General features: G+C 43.5%; 1 long non-coding RNA gene across 1 annotated transcript; it reads right to left on the bottom strand.

The window, feature by feature from the left end:
- Window positions 1–2,366: 2,366 nt before the first annotated feature.
- LOC109491489 lies at window positions 2,367–8,209 on the bottom strand. The gene is made up of 3 exons (XR_002144873.3): window positions 7,711–8,209; window positions 6,773–6,894; window positions 2,367–2,704 (listed from the first exon to the last, which is right to left on the bottom strand). It is a non-coding gene; the product is annotated as an uncharacterized LOC109491489 (long non-coding RNA).
- Window positions 8,210–9,424: the final 1,215 nt, after the last annotated feature.

The following is a 9,424-nucleotide window of genomic DNA, read 5'->3' as shown; positions in this document are numbered from 1 at the left end:
TGAAAGCCAATGCAGATTATTACAGGGGGAGGGCCCCAAGAAATGATGTTAGCTGCTATCTGAGCTGAGTAAAATGATCTGAGCACAGATATTATTTTATAAAGGCAATCTCACTTGTATCTTCGCCAGCGAGATCTTAATCACAGCACGCAATGGGAGTGGATACCTCCTTTCCTGGTTATCTGGGTGCAGGATGACAGCATCGCCATCACCGGGAGAATGGTTATCTGTTATTTCACTTGTGAGAGACCAACGAGAACATTATCGGGGCATTTGTAACCAAACGTGTACAGCTCAGAGTGATAAAAGAGGGAGGAGGCAGCTCATCTCCAAGGATGTGGAGATAATGCCACTTGCAGGGGGAGGAGATGGATGGCATTGTTGAAAGTGGTTTCAAATATTGGGAACTGACTAAGAATCTCTCACAGCAGCTCAAATTTTGGCTCAGGAAAAGAGAGAAATAAATAAGAGGACCTGGGTGAAGAAAGGAAGCCTGGATGAAAGAGTGATCTCAACTCCTTCGACCTTAAGAGAAATGTGGTTAAATAAATCTTTCATGACGCTCGGTATCTGAAGATGAACTACAGCAACCTTCAAACTACTGAGGGACACAAATAATATTTCCCCCCTATTCTCGGGCTTATTTATCTTTTCTTATTTTATTTTCTATTTAAACAACCAGGATCTCAAATAAGCCTTCAACAAATAAACCGTCTAAGATGCTAACAACAACAAAAAAAATCAGGGCACAAATTCTTCATTGTAAAAGAGAGTCTAAAAGAGCCTCACTACTATAATACTCAGCATTAACCCCAAAACAGCCCACATCTCTAATTTATAAGAATAACGACGTCAGGTTAAAGAGCCAGACTCTACAGAACAGCATTTCGCTTTGCTCTTACTGTCTTTGACTTATGACCACTTTTGCCTGTGGTTGAGGAAATCATTGTTTTCTCCCCCATGAGGCTAAAGTCTAAAATGTTAATGCTCTAGCCTGTTTTCTCGCCCTCTCTTTATCTTTCTCCCTGCCCCGCCCCGCCCCCCCATCTCTCTTCCTTGTTTTTTTTAACTTCACTTCTACCTCAATGGAAAAATGGTATAACAATCCAAACAAAACAGCAACATACAAGAATGTCAATTCTTAGTCTTCTCTTGCCCTCAAATTCACCCCCTTGAAGTAATCAATGTCAGTAGTTTGAGGTATTTGTTTCCATAATTCCTTGTTAGGGCTTAACAATATATGCAGATTTACTGTTTGACCTAATTTTTCCCTATAAGGCGGATCCTTTCCAGCAGAAAATATAAGTCCAAGCCATGCTTTTTAGCAGTGTTATAATAGTCCATAGCGTAGATGTATTGTAAGTTATTCAATCATCTCTGAACCGATGAACATCCACATTACCCAACTCCCTGTTCCTATTTTATACAATCACTGCTGCAATAGCTACTTTTGTGTATTTCTCCCTATGTACTAGCACTGTTATTTCTCTGAAATAGTGGGATTATTTGATCAAAGGATATGTACTTTTTAATTTTTAAACTGGGTTGAAATTACTTTCCAAAAATGTTATCACTATTCACATTCCTACAAACGATGAAAGAACCCATTTCCCCACACCACCCCAAGCTTTGGCAATTCTTCTCAATTATTTTGTTTTGCTGATCAATTGAGTAAAGATGGTGTATCATTCCTTCAATTTGCATTTGCCTGATTTCCAGTGAGGCTGTCCATCTTTTCAAATGTTTACTCACCATGTTTGCCTCCTCAGGTATAACCTGCCTTTGAACTTCCTTTTTTTTTTTTTTTAAGTTTATTTTTGAGAGTGAGCATGAGCAGAGGAGGGGCAGAGAGAGGGGGAGAGAGAATCCCAAGCAGGCTCAACACTATCAGCATGGAGCCCAATGTGGGGCTTGAACCCATGTACCATGAGATCATGACCTGAGCTGAAACCAAGAGTCGGACACTTAACCACCTGAGCCACCCAGGCAGCCCTGTACTTCCTTTTAATGGCTATATGCCCTTTTCTTAGCATTCTGTACAGCTTCTGAGATACTAACCTTGTGTCTATCATATGAGTTGTGGGTGTTTTTCCCCTAGTGTTTTGTCTCTAGGTTTTGTTTATGGTACCATTTGACGTATGAAAGTTTTAAATATTTATCTCATCAAATATGTTAATGTTTCCTTCTTTGGATTATGGGTTTCCTGGCCTATTTTAGAAGGCCTTCTCCACCCCTAGAGTATATATTGTTCTAACACTTCAGTTTTTCTTAATTCTTAACTTTACTTTGGTAAATCTATAAAATAGAGAAACAGGATATACCATGACAGGATCAGCTACTTTTGAAGACCCAGTCTTCTTGATATCACTCTATTATAATCTGGTCCTTTTCAGCCCAAACACATGATCTTTCCATCCCTCAAAAGAACAAACAAACAAACAAAAACAGATTACAAATAAAACAATTGAACTAAATAAAGTATACAATCTTCAGTGAAGATGCGAGAAGTGCCCTCAAAAATAAAGCAAATAGTCAAGAGCCAGGAAGTTGATACTCACCCTCCACAATAGTGTTATACCAGATTCATGGCTGCATCCCCACAGGACCTCTCCTAGGTACTTGGACAAATTAAATACTTCAACAAGTGTGCTCTTATTGGTTGGATGGCTGGCTGGCTAGAAGGATGAACGGGTTTCAAATAAGCCTGTAACGAATACACAGCCAACTTGAAAACTAACCAGGAGCCAATGAGAAGGAATGAATGATCAGAATTAAACGCCTACAGATACAGTCTATATGCAAATAGTAGTTTACATTTCACTCAACTGTATAATGAAATCTATCTCACAGTGATTAAATTGATTTCAAAGAAATTTTTCCAGATTCAAGTGCCAATCAAAGAACTCTTAAGTACTAATTCTCTGAAGCAGAAACCATTGAGACCAGAAGAAATCTACTTACCCCTGTCTGGTCACTGGATGGCAAAACTTAGCTGTTCTTGATGCAATTTTCACGACAATAATTAACAACCATGACCTTACAGATGACAAGAAGCTCTCTCTGTTGCCACATCTGATTTTCACACCCATTCTTATAGATAAAGGAACTGAGTTCCAAAGAAGCTAAGTGAATGGCCTGCAAAACTAAACCAAGATTCAAATCAAGGGTTCTCTCCCTCTAAATCCCATTCTGTTGTCATTGGAGCAAATACATTCACCACCACCAGCCTCGTTTTCTAGCAAAGACAGAAAGCAAGATTATGTGACTATGGTCCCCCAAAGGGGCAGTTTTTACCTTCTAAGCATCTACACTTGAGATCTCTTTTTGCTTTTTTATGTTTCATAAAACCCACAGAACTATCTTTATTCTGCACCAGATTCTTCATCTTCCAAGAGACAGGCATAGTTGGATTTTAAGCAGCAGAGATTTGTGCTAAGGCAACGGATCATAAGCTATGGTTACCCCTCCACAGTAGGGAAGGTGGGAGGAAGCTGAACCCAGTCAAGTGAGGGATTCTTCAGAACAGAACTGTAGCAAATAAGAATGTCCATCCACAAACTCCATGTGTGGAAAATTATGACTCTATTTCCATCAATGAGCTTTAAGCAGGATGGGGCTGGAGTGCAGCTGTATACCTATGCTGGGATCTTTGGAGACATCTGCACTCCTTCAGGTACAGATGATCAGGCCATGCAGGTCATTGCTGGGCCATTCTTCACTCCTGACACAAGTCTTCTCTGGAGCTGGCCTCTCTCTTCTATCTCCTAGCACCTCTCTGCCAAACCCACAGTGATGCCCAGGACACTGTGTGGCTCCGTCCCATCCCACCTTTGCCTCTTGCAGCTCTGAGGACCTTAGTGAAAGGATACTTTCTGTGGCTGCCCTTGGCCCTTCCCAACACACCCCACAGCTGGTCTGAGGGTCTTGCTTTTCCCTGGTTCCTATCCAGGAAACAGAATCCCTAAACCAGTGGTTCTCAGCCAGGACTATCCCATTCCCCGTGGGATATTTCAGAAATCTGTGGATGTATTAATTGGTTGTCATAATGATGGGAGTTAAATTACCCATGAATTTCATTTACTTCAAGATAGTAAATAGGACTTAACAAAATATTTGCTACATAAAGGAGTCATTAAGTTTTAATAGGACTGAGGATCCCTGCCTTTAACTAACTGCCTTTCCTTCCTCTTCCCAGGATAAGTTGAAGAAGGGTGGCCACAGAGTCCCATGTTCTTGGGACCCTTACCATCCCTTCACTCCTCCCTCCCTTCTGACTCCCCTTTCCCCCTATAAGAAACCTTATCCACTCTGAGGGTTCAGAAAACCTGTGACTCCCTCTGACTTCACTATTTCCCAATGCCCCTTAGAGTCTGTTTTTTACAGCCAAAATCTGGCCAAGGCTTCTGCTGTTACCTCCCTTCTCTGATGCAAGGATGCTACCCAGATAGAGGAAGGGTCACCAGGTAAGGAATGGACTAGGGAGAGCACATCTGCTATGATTTCTAAACGTTCTCCCACCACATAATGAAGAAAGATCTCCTTACAAAGTAGTCATTTGAACCAGCCTCCAGACTGGTTTTGTGACCTCATCACAGCCACAGCACAAGACAGGAGAGGTGGTGGACCTCACTATTGCTAACAGTTGCAACACCATCAAAACACAGCAGACCCGTGGCACCTGGGTGGCTCAGTTGGTAAAGCATTTGACTCTTGATTTCGGCTCAGGTCATGATCTCAAGGTTCTGCACTGACATCATGAAGCCTGCTTGGGATTCTCTCTCTCCCTCTCTCTCTGCCCCTTCCCCACTCATGCGGGTGTGCATGCTCATGCTCGCTCGCTCTCTCTCTCTAAATAAACATTAAAAAAAAAAAATACCACATCAGACCCCGAAGAAGGGGTTCTAGTGAAGCATCTGGCTTACATCTTCCTACCCTCTCCTCCCAGAGAGCTCCTACTCACCTTCAGGGCCTTGCCACAAATTCCCCTGATCCTATTTATGCAGAACCAACTGCTCCTGTTTCTGCACCCCCATGGCCCATTTGACAGATTTCAATCCTAATGTGCTACGTGGTGTCAGAGTTGTGGGTCACTCTGCATGTCTCCCACTAGGCTCTTCCTTTGGGAAGAGACCTTGTCCCATTTACCTAAGTTTGGCACTGTACTTCCAGTTCATCCAAGGCAAAACAAATTTCAACCTAGTACAGTAAGATAGCTCGGCACCCACCCAAAAAAACATGTCTCTTAGTGTTTCTGACCACATAAATCTGATTAAGCCCCATGCACAGGGGTTGATGGGAAATTCTGAAGGACCTCACTCTAGCTTCTTGGAGTTCCACAGGAAGCCCTGTGAAAGGTTAGGCATCCCAGAGCAATTGGGTTACCTGTCCATTCACAGTACACAGAACCAGATACCTAATTTGTAGAGCCCAGTCAGTGCAAAATAAAAATGCAGATCCTGTGGTTCAACAATTATTATGAATTTCAAGACAGTGACAGCAGAGCATTAAACCAAGTGTAACTGCACAGGCCACATGCCCATGAAGTCAGTCCTGCCAGTGGATACCTCTCCCATGCCCCCAGCCCCAGAGCACAAGTGGTCTGTTTCATAGCCTCTGACTTCCCCGCATCCTTGACTAACTTTCCTGCCACTCCCAGGCTGCATATAAATGGGATACTGTGTAAATAGGGGCTGGGTGTCTGCCACACAAGGAATTTGTCCACCCCTTCCCAGAATGAACTCTTCCCTTTCCAGGCTCACAGAAGTCTTTCACCCTCACAGATCAGGTCACTGCCTCCTTCAGCTCGAAGCTGACCATCATCTTCTCCCCTTCAGACCTTTGTTTTGATGAGCCTATCCTTCCAAACAAAGGCCTGGGGTAGGAAGTTTCTTCACAGGACCATGGTACACAAAGAAGTAAGATCTTAATTTGGGTTCTAAACCCAGGGGACAAGGCAGGCAATACAGCCTCATTGTAAGCTGATGATGGGGAGCTATAGGTATGCTGGTAAATGTTTAACAATGGGCTCTCTGAAAGAAAAAACAAAAACCTAATTTGTAGCATTTGCTAGTATTCATGGTATAAGTATTCCCACTATGGCTGATCTTAATGATATCGAGCAACCAATGTGAAGTCACTGAACACAGAGTTGAAGATGTGCACATGCTCTCTCTCACAGGCTGGCAGAAGCCAGTTCCGGCACACCAAAGAAATGGCACCCACCCAGTATTGCCACATGGTTGGGGTTGGCAGATGAGACTGGAGGCTAAATAAATTTTCAAGTTTTATGCCTCCATTTCTAAGTATTGGCTACTAATTCAAACCTTTTAACAACACTCTGGAAGTCAAACTTCAGCAGGCCAAGCAAGAGTCCTGAGTTTGGAATCCTGACCTGGCCAGAGAGCTCAGGTGGTGATGAGATGCAGAGGGAAATTTCACCTCTTAGACTCCTTCATATCTCCTACATCATGAAAACAGTGCATTAACATTTCAGATTGCCCTACCCTGCTAGCCTCTCTCCTGCATTCACCCAACAGCCTTACAGAACATCCCAAGGCTTTCAGTTGCTCAGCCAGAACCATTTCCAGTCACTACCCTGAAAGACACCCATAGTGCTCACTCCAGCGGGACAGACACTAAAATTGGACTGAAAGAGCTCAGAGATAGAGATACTAGCTCTTCGCCATCTCCCCGGTGATATCCACAAGGCCGGCAAAGTATAAAAATAATTGATAACAATGATTGACGGTGATGATCGAGGATAATGACGTACTTTTAAAAGCATGAGGCTCCAAGTTTGCTGGGTGCTGTTTTTCCCTTTTCCTCTTCTCCTGTTCTTTTTGATGATGCTTTATGTATATTCCATGTCACTCAGCAGCTACGGGAGATGGATGACTATGGGAGCAAAAGATAACAGGCGGGAGTAGTGAGAATTTTCTCTTGCCTGCAGCAGACAGCGGAATACATTTTTCAAGCCCGAAACATCATAGGAACAGAATGATTTTTTAAATGCCCTTTCTTTTATTTTCATTCATTGGCTTTTTGTGGTTTTTTTAATTGCTCATTTTGCTTAAGGAGCCTCAAGGCAAGGAGCACAGCATAGTATCATTAATTAAAATATTTAAAATGATAGCAGTGGTAACTATGCTCCCGAATAAGCCTAGGCAGCACAGACAGCAAACACAATTATTATCCATAATAACAGCCAAATCATCACCACTGTGCTCTACTCAGAGACAATGCATCCTTCCCAGAGTGCTAAGTGACTGTGACAATGAGTAAATCATGACTACCTAAAATGAGAGTAGATGGGATCTCTGGGGCACTCTCGGTCTGTGCAGAAACCCTGCCATTCCTCCTCCCTCAACCTCACCCCACGGAAGGGTTTTCTAGGCAGAAAACTGCTGCATGACAGCCACTCATGCCCTTTCCCCAGCTTTTCCCCAGGAATCTGGGGGGTGCTGAGCAGTGAATCAGCCAGGCCCTAGTGCACCACCTGGTACACCATAAACATCTTTGTGCTTTTCTTGTACCTGAAAGACCCCTCCGTAGGAAATTATTCCCATTAAATAAGCCCACTACAGTAGAAATAGTGATGATTTATGTTAAAGCTTTTAGACACAGAAATACACAGTACATAACCAATGCTATTGCACATGATGAAGAGAATTCCTTATTCATTCATTCATTCAAGACTTCTTGAGCACCTACCATGTGCCAGATTCTCTCTGGGTCATTTCTTCTTCTAGGTACCATAGAGCTACGGTGATGGAAGACCGGGTCCATGTCTCCAGTGGGCTCAGAGTTTAGCAGGAGAGATGCAGACAGTTAAATACAGTGACGTGTGGGTGGGTGGGAGCAAAGCTGAGAGACACTCAACTCACGAGGGGAGAAACAAATGAGGGGCCATGGAGTGCTTCCCAAAGTAGGTGATACCTGACTTGAATTCTAAAGGTACTCACAGAACGTGCCACTGGTTCCCCTCCCATATCTCCCTAACATGTCCCTGCAGGCCCAGCCTCCAAGTTCCTACTGCCAAATGCCAGCAACTGCAACTCTGAGGCCAAGGGCTTCCTCCAGCTGTGGTATAAACTCTGCCTGCTCAAGTGGCAGGCCAGAGTGCCTGAGAATTAACTCCTGAGAGCAGCCTCAGCCAATGACAGCTGGAAGTTGGTGGAATCTTGTCACTCAGGTAGGATAACTCAAAGGCCAGTTCTACACTATTTCCCAGAGTTCTCCAGAGGGATTAAGCCAGTTTCCCATAGAGATAACTTGCTTGACTGCCTTTATTTCCCTATGTCTTACCAATGCACTTCACTCATCTCTTACCAGCATCTCACAGTGTCATCTAAATGATCTACTTGCACTAAAAATCCTTGCCTTGAGGTGTGCATCTAGGCCATCACAAATTAAGACTGTGCTCCCATGCAGGAAAACCATAGGAAGAGTCCAGACAGAGGCAGGACATAGTTATGAACTGCAAATATTTAGCTGGGTAAGACTGAAGCAAGAGGTGAGAGAGAAGCTAGTCCCTGCAGTAGTGACGGCCAAGATCACACACCCCCCTCTTAAGGTCTTTTTCAATTTGTGCCTTTCCACAAGGAACTCTCATACACACACGTAGGTTAAATATACAAAGTTACTGACTTTGCCCCATATGCCACTCTGGGTCTCATCTTGGCTCCCCTTCTCATTTTATCCTATCTCAATTAAGTGGTCTGGCCTTAAACACTTTATCCTGGCACAAATGATCTCCAAGCCCTGCAGGAGCCCCAGTTGTCTCAATCCCAGAACTACTGGCACAGGAATAGTGTCTGTGATTGCCAATCTTCACGATGGCTCTGAATGACCCCTTTTCCACCCCCATATTTACATCTTTATGTGATCCCAACCACTTTGTTTCAGGATTGGTGTGTTATGGCCAATAAAATACGGGAGAAGTGATAGCATGTGACTTTCAAGGCTAGGTCATCAATGACCTTGTGGTTTCTGCCTTGCTCCTGGATCACTTGCACCATGGGAAGCTGGTTACCATACTGGGAAGACTCTTAAAAAAGCAGCTCTTTGGTGAAGTCCAGGTGGTGAGGAATGGAGGTCTCCTTCCTACAAGTACCAAAAACCTGAAGTCTCCAGCCAACAACCATGGGAGTGAGATATCTTAGAAATAGGCCCTTCAGACATGTACCCCAATGTTTATAGCAGCACTTTCAACAATAGCCAAATTACGGAAAGAGCCTAAATGTCCATCAACTGATGGGTGGATAAAGAAGATGTGGTTTATGTATACAATGGAATACTACTTGGCAATGAGAAAGAACGAAATCTGGCCATTTGCAGCAACGTGAATAGAACTGGAAGGTGTTATGCTAAGTGAAATAAGCCAGACAGAGAAAGACAAGTACCATATGTTTTCACTCATATGTGG

This window comes from Felis catus, chromosome C2, assembly GCF_018350175.1.
Source record: "Felis catus isolate Fca126 chromosome C2, F.catus_Fca126_mat1.0, whole genome shotgun sequence".
Lineage (NCBI taxonomy): Eukaryota > Metazoa > Chordata > Mammalia > Carnivora > Felidae > Felis > Felis catus.
The sequence above is the reverse complement of the archived record's forward strand: the minus strand, read 5'-3'. Positions and strand labels throughout refer to the sequence as shown.